Source organism: Hydra vulgaris, chromosome 10, assembly GCF_038396675.1.
Source record: "Hydra vulgaris chromosome 10, alternate assembly HydraT2T_AEP".
NCBI lineage: Eukaryota > Metazoa > Cnidaria > Hydrozoa > Anthoathecata > Hydridae > Hydra > Hydra vulgaris.
This window is the reverse complement of record NC_088929.1, coordinates 22,751,865-22,766,342: the sequence shown is the minus strand read 5'-3', so window position 1 is coordinate 22,766,342 and position 14,478 is coordinate 22,751,865. Positions and strand designations below refer to the sequence as shown.

Below are 14,478 nucleotides of genomic sequence, written 5' to 3'. Positions count from 1 at the left end.
GTCATTTACTGTTGTTCTATTAAATTGTCGTTAGTGTCCAGCGTAAGTGCGATGTGTAGACAGTATCAATGATGGAGCAAAATTATTTGTTTGGTCTGTATTATCAGGGTGGTAAACATACATTATCGATATAAGTGTGTCATAGACGTCTCGAGTACCGTATGGATTTGCGCCTCATGGTACAGTATGAACACAAGAAGACCTCCAGCTTTCGCCTAACACCGGCATCCCAAAAGAAGTTCCACTCTGGGTCTACACCAGGGTATCTTGTTAAGGTATCCCATTAGGTATCCCATTATCCCAAAAGGACTATTCTCAGAGTATCCTGTCAGGGCGATTGCCACAGACTTCTGAATTGACACTGGGAACAGAGGACACTTAGTGTGGCTCAGTACAACTTGCATACAAAGAGTTGTGAACTGTTTTGAGTCTTATAGATGTGTATGTAATGTAGACAGTCAATGAAGTGTTCTTGTGTGTGTTACTGTAATAGAATGTCTTGATGGTAAGAGTTGTTAGTATAAAATTGGTTGAAAGTCATTAAAACTGGTGTAATGTAAGCTAGACGTGAATACTAGAAGTCCAATAACATGTGTTTTAAAAATAACAAACTATTGCAACTTGATAATCTAGAAAATTTAAATAGAATTACACTAATATAGTAGCAATAACTTGTATATTTAGTTAATAAACAAATAATCTGTATATATATATATTACAACTCGTAATCTAAGATTATATGGAATTTTGTATTTTGTATAAGCTATAAGATTAACTGTAAATATGTCATGTGACTGTAATGTTACCAGGAGTATCTGAAGTGGAGTAGAATTATTTGTTTTCTAAAACAGTTAGCAGTTAGACTGTATGTATAGCATGGCTGACTTTTTGTCATATACAGTGAATATTTAATAATAAAAGATAATGGTAGGTTTCTTTACCAAATCATTTGTGAGTTTCAGCTGTCCTTCAACTTGCTGTTGTTTTGTATGCAACATATTCATTCAAGTATATCATTTAATATTGTATATATTATATTATATATATATATATATATATATATATATATATATATATATATATATATGATAGTTATATTTATAAAGTAATTTCTGTTTTCAAACTCAGGATTTCAACATATAGTATTATGGAGGTTGGCCCAAATAACTTTGCAAATAAGCGAAATATCTAAAAAGTTAGACACAATGAAACCAGAATGCAAGATGATGAAGGAGATCTATTAATACAATTTGATGATATAGACGATGATGATGATTAATACAATTTGATAGTATAGACGCTTTATATGAGTTTAATAGAGAACTTGGAGCTGACAAAAGAGTTTTCAAAAAGTTTGTGAGTTATTTTTCATGAAATTTCCTATGGAAGGGTTAAATGTTTACAAAGCAATAATTGATAGCGAAAATTTTAATTTTAATTGGAAAAGATGTTGATCTATATATTTTTATATATTTATATTTCTTTTTAATGGCTGCCTGTTGAAAATAAATAAATTTAGTTGAATTCACAAAAAATAGATATAAAAATATATTAGTTTACATTAAAATTGTAAACTTCATGTATTCTTATGAAATAATGTAAATTGAAGATATTCTTTCCTCCTTTCTATACAATTTTATTCACTTGACCAAATTTGAATGTTTTTGCATTTATTTTTTAGAATCGATGAAGCGCTGTGAGGCTAAGGCAACAGACAAAGAAACTAGATCATTTATAGCCTCTTGCCTAAAGTATGCACCTTGTTGTTTGAATGGAGGTAAACGGAAATCTGACAACCACGAAATAGACGATGAAGTTCACGAAAGTGATAAAGAGAAAAATCAAAATGAATTCGTAGTAGACGGTGACGTTGAGTCAAATGAAAGCGGAAGTAGTTTCGAAAAAGAAAAATAAATTATCTCCTTTGTAAAAAATTTTAACAAATACATTTTAGTAAATATTTTAAAGTGTTATGTTTCAACGTTGCTTTTTTGACGTTGAGATTCAACGTCAAAAAAATATTTACTAAAATGTATTTGTTAAAATTTTTTACAAAGGAGATAATTTATTTTTCTTTTTCTTCAACGTTAGTTTATCAATTACAAATCAACGTGGAATAGACGTTGAAAGTTCTGACAATAACATTTCAACCAACCTAAGACGTCGACATGACGTCGTTTGCTTGCTGGGTATATATTAGGGTGACAATTTTTTCAACTTTTTAACTTTTTTTTGAATTTGAAATACCACTAATTGAAACGCTGTTCTATCTCACCTTAGAAGTTCACCAAAAAAAAAATCAGCTCATAAGTATTAGAGGAAGTGCTTTATGTTGAATTTGAGTTTTATGCGAATAACTCATTTTTAACAGTTTTTGTGGTATAATTTAAAAAAAAATGACGTGTAAAATTAAAACAACTATATATAAACACTTTTCTAATATTTTAATATATGTTTATTAAAGATAGCTTAACTCTTTCTGAGAAATATTTGTAGATATTAATTTGCGATGTTGTCTAATAGGATATTTTGTCGTTGTTCTTCATTTTAAGATGAGCCAACAAATTGCTGAATTATTCCGATATTTCTTTACGCACAATCATTTGTAACACTTGACTTTTTAATAAAAAAAACAAAGTTGTTGTAAGATTCAAGATCTTCTGAGTTGCCTTTAGAATGAATGGTATATAACCAAACCTTAATCTTACTAACTAAATCCAGTTTGATAAAAATAAACCAGCTGTCCTCTGTAATCAAGTCTTTTAATTGTGTTATCATTAAGAACAACAACTGTTGGCTATTCTAAATATATAAGTTCTATTTCAGTTACTTTATATGAAAGTAAAGTTTCTAAAATGGCTGGTTTAGTTAGAAGATCAAGACGGGAATCAGCTAAAACCATAATAACTGCTTTAGGAGACAAGTACCAAGAATGAGTAATGCAAGTACCTTGCATACTCTTCAACAGTGCGTTACCTGCCTTTAAGTTCCATTCTTTCTGTATAATTTGTGCATTATTAAAAGCTCTAAAGTTATTTAAAACATAATGCTCAGCAAGACTAGACTTTAAAATCATGGGTGCATGGAAAATTGCGATTATGAAACACATCTTAGAAACGTTTTCTTTTTGTTGTTTATGTAGATAATTAATCACTAGGGATGAAATTTCAAGTACCCATTAATATATGTAATCTACCATAAAACGAGCTGCATGACAGGCACCAGGCTGATAAATTTTAAATTCTTTTAACTTATCAGAGTTGATATTAAAATAAAAAGCAAAATATTCTACAAGATGCTTGTAATCATCCCTTAGAAAAGTTGTGTTATTCAGAGAAAACTCTATAAAACTCTTTTCTTCGAAATATAAATTGTATATGCCTGAACCAAAAGTGAGTGAATTCTCAGAAAACCTTTTAAATTTATATTTAGCAACAGGAGCAAAAAAATAGTGGCAAAAGTTCCTCCCATCGCTTCCTAAAGTTGGAATAAAGTGTATTATTTGGACCTTTGCTTTTTATCCCAGTTATTGCTTTGTGCACATGATTAATGTGCAGTTCGTAAATAGAATTTCGAAATATTAACCAAAGCAGTGGTTTCTCTAAAATTCTTGTAAAAACCATAATTGTTCCTTCCAATCTGCCTAAATTTGTTGCAGTAGTGTCAGTACAAACTGCAAAAACCTGGTCGGGTACTTCAAAATGCTCCAATAGATTTTGTAAAACCTTATCAAGTGCTTTTCCAGTTTTACTTTGTACAACTTCAAGAAGAAGATCATCTTTATGCCTATATTCTGGGGTTGTAACAGAAACAACAATTCGATGACGGTTAATGCTTCAGTTTGACTTCAATATGGCTAACTACTTTACCATCAAAATGGAGAAAGTTTTTTACCTCTTAATTCATCTCGTATTTCAATACCTTTGCGTGCTACAGTTTCATAGCGTTTCTGCCTCACAGACTCCTTATTTAATTTTAAATCTTTCATTTCTACGCCTAAGTAGTTAATTACACAAGCAATAAACATAGTTTGATCACTGTAAGTTATCCCTTTTCTTACACTTAAAGGTGTTGTCGCTGCTATAAGACCATCTATGGTAATAGTATTATGATTAATAATGGTAGTTGCATGTGCTTGTTTTTCTTTATTCATTTTAGATATTTGGATTTCATTGGAATTGTCTTCTTTCTGCTTCGAACTCATATCTTTAGAATCTAGATAAAATATAAACTATAAAGTTATTTTTTTTACAAAGGCTTGATAAGGGCTTAAACAGTTTAATAAAGCAAATAAATAACTGATTCTAAACATATCCTTCCTTTATTATAATTTGGTTCCACTTCTAGACCATAGTCAGCTGAAAGACACTTATTGACTTCAAGGCATATAACAATATCTTCTTCAATTTCCATTATGGATTCAAAATAGTCATCTGTCAACATTTTCTTCCTGCATTTCTTATACCTTACATATCTCTCCATTCTTCTTTCAACTCTTGCTTCTAATTCCTTATCTCTAAAGTGACTAATGAACTGAACTCTTTCATTCCTCTGATCTTCAATGAATGAAAGATCTTCCATTATACATTCTTTGTTTCTAGGCATATCGATACTCTGACGGATTAGTTTTTCTATGTTTGCTTTTCCAATATTAAAAAGACCTTCGATTATACCCTAAAATAAATTACTTATAGTTATCTATTAATATACTCAACAGATTAAATCTTAGTAAAAAATATTATTATACAGATCTACATATATTACAAAATAATGTTATACGTCTTTATTTGAAACTCTATAATTTTTTTTTCTCTGCTATCTATCTTCCAAGTTAGTTTTTCCTGTTTTACCATAAGCTGCCACCGTTTGTGAAGTTTTACAAATTTTTCACGAAATTTTGATTCAGAAATTAATAAGTTGCCAAATGCGCAGAGTTTCCAGAGGTTTACTATTTTTCGGAGACAAAAATTTTCATTTTCTCGCTTACTTGTAGGGTTTTCTTTGCATACCATATCAAAACTTTTGCCAGTTGCACATGCAAAGTTTGTTTTTAAGCTTTTAAATCGATTTGACCTAGAACTAATAAGATATTGGTAATGTCTTAAAACTGTTAAAACCTAATATATATATATATATATATATATATACACACATATATATATACATATATATATATATACATATATATATATATATATATATATATATATATATATATATATATATATATATATATATATATATATATATATATATATATATATATATATGTATATATATATATATATATATATATATATATATATATATTTATATGTATATATATATATATATATATATTTATATATATAAATATATATATATATATATATATATATATATATATATATATATATATATATATATATATATATATATATATATATATATATATATATATATATACGGGAAAGGTGCCTATGATGGCATACTTAACTTTGAAGCTTCATTACTCAGTATCCTGAAGACCAATAATAAAAGTTTTGATATGGATACAATCCTTGTTACATCTAGAACAATAATTACCCTGGGAGTTTTCATTAGTTTTCTTTTTTTTATAAGTTATTCTTATTGTAAAAAAAAGCACAAGTATGCCATCATAGGCAACCACTGCTCCTATGATGGCATAGGGGAGGATGGGGCTAGTTAGGATCGAGGGTAACTTAATGATTTCATTTAACCTTAGAGTCTTCCCTCAGAAAAGCCAGAAATTACTCGAAACCATCCTAATTTACCATTTCATGCTACACACCAGCATTGTAAAATTTTGCGCATGCGCATAATATATTGCGTTTTACGTATTTTTCGGACCAAAAAAAAATTTTGGATCGCTTTCTTTTAACTTTACTTAAAAATAAGTTTTTCTTATAAAAAAAAAAGGTTTTCCCAACTCGTCAATATTTCAACACCCCCAACTCGTCAGTATGCCATCATGGGTAAAAGTCATCATTTTCATTAAAACAAGCTGTGTCTGCTTTGTTCAAAAGATAAAATTAAAGTAACTATTCCACTAAATGCACAAAACTTGAATATAAAATGCATGAAAATTTCATTTCTGCACAGTTAATAGTAAAATCACAATCTTAAATATATGAAGGAAATAAAACTACAACAGCACATCTCAAAATCAATTTTTGTTGATTATAAAAACAATACTTGTGCACAAGGGACGTTTTTTCACCAAAACTAATGTAAAGTCAGTATAGTCATGTAGGTCTAATCATTTTTTTTACCAAAATCAATTTTAATGGAAATATGATATATATATATATATATATATATATATATATATATATATATATATATATATATATATATATATATATATATATATATATATATATATATATATATATATATATATATATATATATATATATGTAAATGTAGAATCTTTGTTGGAACATCAAACTAAGTTTTTAAGATAAAGGAATGGCTTGGACTCTCGTAGGTAAAGATAATACTGGATTATTTGTTCAACAGTTAAAAACTGAAGAGATGGTAGTGTCTTCCTAGTTTTTTTTAACTAAAAATATTTCTTTGCTTCTATTTCTTTTTTTACCAAGAATTTTTGGCATAATTTTTTATTTTACATTTTATTTCATTTAAATAAATTATAATAACATAAATTTAAATATATATATTTTTTAATTCTAAAAACAAACTTCATTGCGTATCATGCAAGAGCCATTTTACCCATGTTTAAGCTTTGTTAAATCTTATTAACACAGCAGGTGTCGAAAATTATAGTTAATACATTAGTACAATGAAACCACACCGCTGTCACGGAAACAGTTTGTGTACAGAAAATTGAAAATCTTCATTAAATTAAAACAAAAAACAAAAAAATTCAATCTTGAGTCTTTTTTTATGACTTTTTTTATTAATTATAGTAAAAAAAGTCATTAAAAAATGAGACACTCTTTTTATATATAAAAATTTATATAAAAAGTGTCTAGTCTTTTTTCATATATAGTCATTTTAAGAATAAATATAGAAAAAAAAATTTAATTTAATAATGTTAAAGAGTAGCACACACGCGTCAAAAAATGTCAAAAAAAGGGTTTAAAAAAGTCCTTTGGGGACCTGTACCACCCTTGAACTTTTTTAAATTATAAAAAAAAAGTCTTACATATGAAACAAGGGTCTTCGCGCCTTGAAAGCTTCCGCTCTAGTTTAAAAAAAATTTTCACCTTAATCTGAACCACCCTAATATATATATATATATATATATATATATATATATATATATATATATATATATATATATATATATATATATATATATATATATATATATGTATATGTATATATATATATATATATATATATATATATATATATATATATATATATATATATATATATATATATATATATATATATGTATATATATATTGCCAAGAAAACCTTTAGAAGGTACCAAGAAAAAATACTGATGTTGAATGTTCAACAAGGTCGCAAATCACTTCTTACGTCGCAAAACAGGAAAACGAATTAGTGGCGCGTATTAAACGTTTGGCAAGCGTTGATTTTTCTATGACACAAAAACTGTTGAGATCATCTGTTTATCATAATTGCTAACTCAGCAATAATGATGTAAAAAACTTGTGTTTTTTGGCAAAAAAAGGTGTCAAGAGAGTCCATATACTAGCCTTAGAACATGCTGAAAATGTTAATATTATTTTCTGTGGAAATATTATGCGCATGCCACCTATGATTGTCTTCAAAGGTAAAAGATTGAAACCAGAATGGTAAGATTTTCTGTGGAAATATTATGCACATGCCACCTATGATTGTCTTCAAAGGTAAAAGATTGAAACCAGAATGGTAAGATAATTCACCTAGGTTCGTGCCTACTAATAAGCAAACCAGGCAGCTGTCTGAGGCCCCCAACGTCCAAGTGGTTTGACCCATGTGTGTCACTCTTTAACATTATTGAATTAAATTTTTTTTCTATATTTGTTCTGACAATGACTGATATAAAAAAAGTTTTAAAGTTAAAAAAATATATTAAAATTTAAAATTTAATTTACGAAATATTCGTCCAATTTTACAGTTAATGTCTTTGAAGCGGAAACCATTACAGCATTGCTCAATGTAGTACTAGGCTCGTGCTCTTTTTTGTGCATTAATACTGCTCACTTTTGGGCAAAATTAAAGAGACTGGGGTGGTGTCTATTGCTCTCTGTACGTCCATGATACAGTCAATGATACAGAGCATGTCGAAAGTTGTGTAATGTGATAACTTGTGCTAAAAACTTTGAGTCAAAATTATGCAAGTGTATTTAGCAAACGAAAGAAAAAGCAAGAGGATGAGAAAAACATTGAACTTTTGCCAAAAATTGGTTTATTTTTTACCCAACCACAACACGAAAACCAAGTTTTGCCCATTCAAAAATCTCTAACGGCAGCAATTAATGAAAATGGTGAGGGCAATATTTTTTTGCCAAACTCATTAGTCTAAAATAAATATTTAGAAAAAAGTTTAGTATCATTAGAAAATATATCAGATGTTTCAGTAATTTGGACAAAATCGTTTCTAAAGAAAATGAAGAAGAGCGGACCGAGAACAGTGCCTTGAGGAACACCATGTTGAAGTTTATTAACTGACTTTCCAAGTCATAATTTTTGTCAAAGTTAAAGTTTTTATTCTATTTTTACAATTTTTTTTTTGTTTTTCTTCTAGCGATCTCATTTCCTCAAGATCTTTCCGATCAGTAACCTTCATCAGCAACCTTCATCACCAATCTTCATCAGCATTCTTCAGCTTCACTGAAATTTAATCTCTTTAGACTTGTTCTTCCATAAGTGGACATAATCGTTTAACAAAAATATATTTGTTTTAGTTATCCAGGGTATATTAGGAATTATATAAAAAAACAGTAAAAAAATGCCTTAAAAAATATTTACTTGATTATTATTTAGAGTTCCAGAAATAAGTTTCTACCACTACATTATTGAATAGATTCGATTACATATTATTGGAAATTATTATTGGAAATCAGAGAAATGAGACACCGGTACAATACTGCCAATAAATTTAGGTCCTGCAAATAAGCCTTTAACCACTACAGCAATAAGTGTTCCGGAAAGCTTCTCTAAGTTATCCTGGACATGACCAAAAACTTTTCCACCATTAAATATAACAGTTATTCAATCGTTATAATGTATTCAAACGTTATGATGTATCAAGTTTATTTGCTCTTGAGGTCAATTTTTTAAAGACAGCACACTAGGTAGTTGAAGATCATTTCTTAAACACTTGTATAATGCTTGAAATATACAGCCATTTACTCAAAGGTTCAAACAATAATATCTGGTGAGTACAAAGGCTCTCCAATAGTGGTACTTCTCATTGCAAATAAATTTTCTTGTAAAATTTCTTTCTTAGTAATTTTAATATTAATTAAAAAACAAACTGCTTCAGATAAAATAGAAAATTTTTCTATTAATTCTATTCGGCTCTGTGAATGTGTTGAGATAAAACACTGTGAGCCCATATGAAATCCTGTGGAATCACTTTTAATTTGAAGACGAAATCTAAAAGAGCATTATGAATATAAAATTAGTCAGATTGTTACAACATAAAGTATGAAATAAAAAATGACATAAAGAATGAAATAAAAAGTCTTTAATTCATGAAAATATGATTATAAAAATACTGTTATAACGATGATTGCTATCATATATATTTATTTATAAACAACATAATAGTGATGCTCATTCGCAAGTGTTTGATATGGTACTGAGCCATTAAATCTGAGTCAATGGCGAGAAAAAGTTCTAGCATTTTCTTATAAGAAAATGTGAGCAAAAGTGTTTGCCCATTCTAAATTTTTTTTATAGAAGTTTACAATTTTACAATAAGAAGTTATAAAGTATTCGAAACAAAGATTTTAATTACTGTATTGAACGTTAATTGTTAGTTTGAAACAAAAATATTTAGGAGAGAGATCTTGTGATTGGAGAGGCTAAATCATTCTATTCAATGTTTGATTATTTTCGAACTCAGTCAAACAACTTATACAATGTTTTGAAGAATATGTTTTGGATTTAAGCTTTAAGTCACTTTCTTTTTAAAAAAATAAATGGCTTTCCATTAACCCAAGGTATAGCATGACTTTTTAAGTGTCCAAATAAACTACTTTTGTCATTATTTCCTTTATTTTTACACTGCCACTTGCGGCCTAGACCTTAACACTATATCCACCGTGTTTTACAGTCAATAATACACACTATTTTATCATACATTCAACAACTTTTTTTTTAAGCAAACAATCTTCTCTTGAAATCAAAGATTTAAAACTTTGACTCGTCGGTCCATGTTTACAGTCATCGATGGTCCATTTTATGTAGTTCAGTCCACTTTAACCTTTTTTTTTTATTCTTATGACTATTATCAAAGCATTTTACTATTATCAAAAACATAAAAGCATTTTAATCAAAATGTTTTTATGTTTTTTATTTAATTATCTAATAGTGCAAAAATAAACATAAAAAATAGTTTAAAAAAAAAATAGCATTTAAAATAAAGTTAATTTGAATAATTTTGTATTTATATATAACTTGTTTTATTTGTTTCCTTTTTTTTCTTCTAGTATGGAATAGAGAAAAAATAAAAGATACAAGAAGAACTTAGTACCAACTCTGAGAACATCAACTTTAACAGTGCTGGTATTTTTAAATCTAACACGTTGGTTTTGTATTTATATTGTGGAAAACTCTATAACAGTTAGTGACGAGTTTCTAATTAGTAACTATTTTTAATATGTTTTTAATCTAAATATTTTCTGTTTTAATCTAAATATTTAGGTTTTTTTAGTTTAAAATAAACTATTGATTCGTTTTGTAAGAAGATGTTTTTTGTAAGAAGAAGGTAAGTTTGTTGTAACAAGGAAAGTTAAAAATATTAGTTTAGTGATAAGATAGATTAATGAGTTAAATATTTTGTTGTGTTTCTTGCAAGAAAATTTCAGCCAAAACTAAAAGATATAAGTTAATTGTTGGAGTTTGTCGTTTTTTCCAAAAGCTCTTATTTTTAACAAGTCTTTTGTGAGGTACAGAATCAAAAGCTTTAGTAAAATTGAGATTTTATTAATAAACTGATGGGATGCTATGGAGGGCGAATTAATGTCAAAATATTTTATTCAATTAGTTACGCATAATTTATGATGAAAAAAGCCATGTTGATTTGTAGAGAGCCTGTTATTATTGTTGATATGATTTAAGATTTTGTTCTTGACTAGTTTTTCAATGCTTTTTTACGCAACAGAGGTTAGTGAAATAGGTCCAGAGAGTGCTCTGTCCAGAATTAAAAGATTCATGGAAGATTATTGTAAGTGGAATAGCAAAGCTTTTGACACATCTCAAGTATTAAGGGACTCAAGCCGTCAAATCCGAAAGATTTATAAGGGTTTAGATCGGTGTGTTCCTCAATAACGTCTGAGATAGAGAAACCCAAGTCATTTTATATACATTTAGGTTTAATATCACTCTTATTTAACGATAATATATATTTCCGAGAAATTTGTTTAGATTGGTAACAAAAGAATCATATTATCAGAGCGTTCAAGAGTAAACATAGATTTATATGGAGAATTTAAAATATTAACTGTATCAGAAAGAGTTGCAACAATTTTACTTAAAGTTTTACTAAACTGAATAATTTTAAATTTCTAGTTGTTTATTAATATATAGACGAGTTTTGGGTTGCTCTTTTAAGTTCATTATTCTTCCATTTAGTTGACATACAAACATACACACATACTACTTCATATTTTGCGACAAAAAATCTAATACTGAATTAGAGGTTTAGGCAAAAAAAAAAAAAAAAAACGAGCCTTTTAAAAGCGTGGTTTCAAAACATTGACAACAACTTAGTTAATGAACACTCCTTTCTAAGTAATTTTTTAACTTTAAATTAGCACCATATATGGTATTAGTGTAAAAACGTTGCTTCATAAACAGTAAAATATGCAAAGCGGCTTTTTTTTGCGTAGCTTTTTTAATTGGTAGGGGGGAGAAATGGGACACGTAAATTTTTTTTTAGGGTAATAGCAATATTTTTTTTATTTGATGTACCAAACAAATTTTTACGAATAAAACCTCTTTTTAGACATTGATTCAATCGCCTTAGGTTTTTAGGCAATTATAACTAAGTATATAAATTTTTGCTTTTAGAGAAACCGAGGGGTAAAGTGGGTCAAGTGGGACAAGTGTGAGGAAAAGTGGGAAAAATAAATATAAAACAGCATTTTAACGCAAATTATTAAATAGAAACTGATAAAATCATAAAACCACCTAACCGACATAAGAATGTTCAAAAGCTTTCACCGATCGAAATTATCAAATGGCGACGGGAAGAGGCGGGGCAAAAATATTTTATTATACTTTTTTAAGGTAAATTTCAAAATAGGGCTTCTAGCGCACGCAGAGAAACAAAGCAATTTCTGCTAAATAGAGGGGAAGAAATTTAATTGTTAACATTAAATAGCAATATTTATGCACCACTTCTAATTAGAAATTTCAGGCTGTCCCACTTCTCCCGCGTTTACTTTATAATTATTTTATTATATAAATAATTAATCGTTCTTTTTTAGAAACATTTTATAGTTCAAAGACTATTGGTTTTGGTTTAGAGAACATTGATTTAATAAGTTTAATACGTTTTTTTACTTTGCATCTAGTTAAGTAATATTATATAGTTTACTTAACTAAAGGTATTTAAGTAAATTATATAAAAACTCATTGATTTAATAATATTTAAAAGTAATTATGTAAATTATATAAAAATTCATTGATTTAATAATATTAAACATACTTAATTATTAAATTAAAAGGAGTTTATTGTTTATTATAAATATAGTATACATATGCAACTAATTTTGATTACTTTTAAAATACGTTTAAACAGACAGCGTCTCACATAAAGTTTCATTCTGGAAAAATGTCTTTTTTATAGCCTTATAAAGTAAATCTCAAGTAGTTGTTTATGATGAAATTTGTAAAGAAATAGATTCATACTTTGAGTTAGATGAAACAGAAGCAATTTTGAAAAGTGCTCCATTTTGGTTGTGAACAATTACCATCTCGACAGCAAAGGGTATTGACTATTGCTTTCACTGGGACTAGCACATTAATGATAGAAGATACAGCTTTAATCTTACTACTAGATAGAACCAAAGATTCGTCTTCAAGTAGCCTTATGCCAAATTGTCTTTATTTAAAATTTGTATATAAATAGATGCGCTGAAGTATCTCATTTACAGACATTGATCCTGTTATACTAATTAATCCTAAACTCCAGAATTGACAATTTTGTGCAAATAAATTAATTTTCATGTAGCGAAAGTTACATAGTGACGTCATTTATCAAAAAAATTTAAAAATCGTTACAACTATTTTACACAAAATGTAAAACGTAAACTAGATTGCTTACCCAATCCAAACCCTCAGTCAATGTAGCTGCATTCCTTGCATATTTTACTTATTTGTCAGTAGATGTTTGTACACGTTTTGTTCTACTAGTCAATGTATGTACGCTCCTTGCATGTTCTACATATTTGTCAGTCGGTTTATGAAAAAAAAGGAATTAACGTTTTACTAATAACATAATGTATGTAAAAAATATTTATATTATAAACAACTATTATATTGATATATCGTTTATTTTATGCGCTGTAAACAAAAAATCCTGGGGGATTTTTTCCGGAAAGATTTTTTTTCGGAGGGTCATTTCCGTGGGGATTTTTTTCCGAGGAACTTTTTTCTGCTACCATTAGAGACAATTGTTGTAAATAAAAGTTAGTTATAACACTGCTTTCACTTTAGTTACTTTTCATTTTGGAATCAATTTTAATATTTAACTTTTCTTTGTTTCTGATGTACTGCACACATTTATCTTAAAATGTAAACATTTTTTAATCAAATTACTGTTAAATGCATAGTGTTGGACTTAGACTTAGAGTCAACAAAAAGTAAGAACTTTGTAAGAATTCTCCAAATATTTTTTAATGATAATTAAGCTTCTTAATTTTTTTTTTTTATTTATTTTTTTTCTTAAACATCTTCGCTTCCAACAAGGCTGCAAGCAACCACTAATTAAAGTTGGAAGTTACTGGAAGAAAAAAGATGAAGATTGAAGAGCAAGATAAAGATTGACGGACGACTTAAAGGATTGCAAATTATATGAATCAGGAAAGCAAGATGAAGCAAATTCTAAAGAACTGATGTTCGAGGAAAAAAAACTAAACGAATAAGAGTTTTTGGAGCACTTAGGAACAGTCACAGAAAAAGGATGAGACTTAATTGAATGACGAGTAACACGAAAATGACGAGTAACATGAGATTTGCTAGATATGGTTAAAAATCTGTGTAATTATAGTGTATAACTCATAGTTAAAAATTCCTTTTTATTTTAGTATCGATTCGATAGTA

The 14,478-nt window shown here is 27.9% G+C and overlaps 1 long non-coding RNA gene across 1 annotated transcript; it reads right to left on the bottom strand.

Moving 5' to 3' along the window:
• Positions 1-2,019: 2,019 nt before the first annotated feature.
• On the bottom strand, positions 2,020-13,620 carry LOC136085851 (uncharacterized). Its single transcript, XR_010641221.1, has 3 exons — positions 13,481-13,620; positions 4,780-5,079; positions 2,020-4,674 (listed from the first exon to the last, which is right to left on the bottom strand). It is a non-coding gene; the product is annotated as an uncharacterized LOC136085851 (long non-coding RNA).
• Positions 13,621-14,478: the final 858 nt, after the last annotated feature.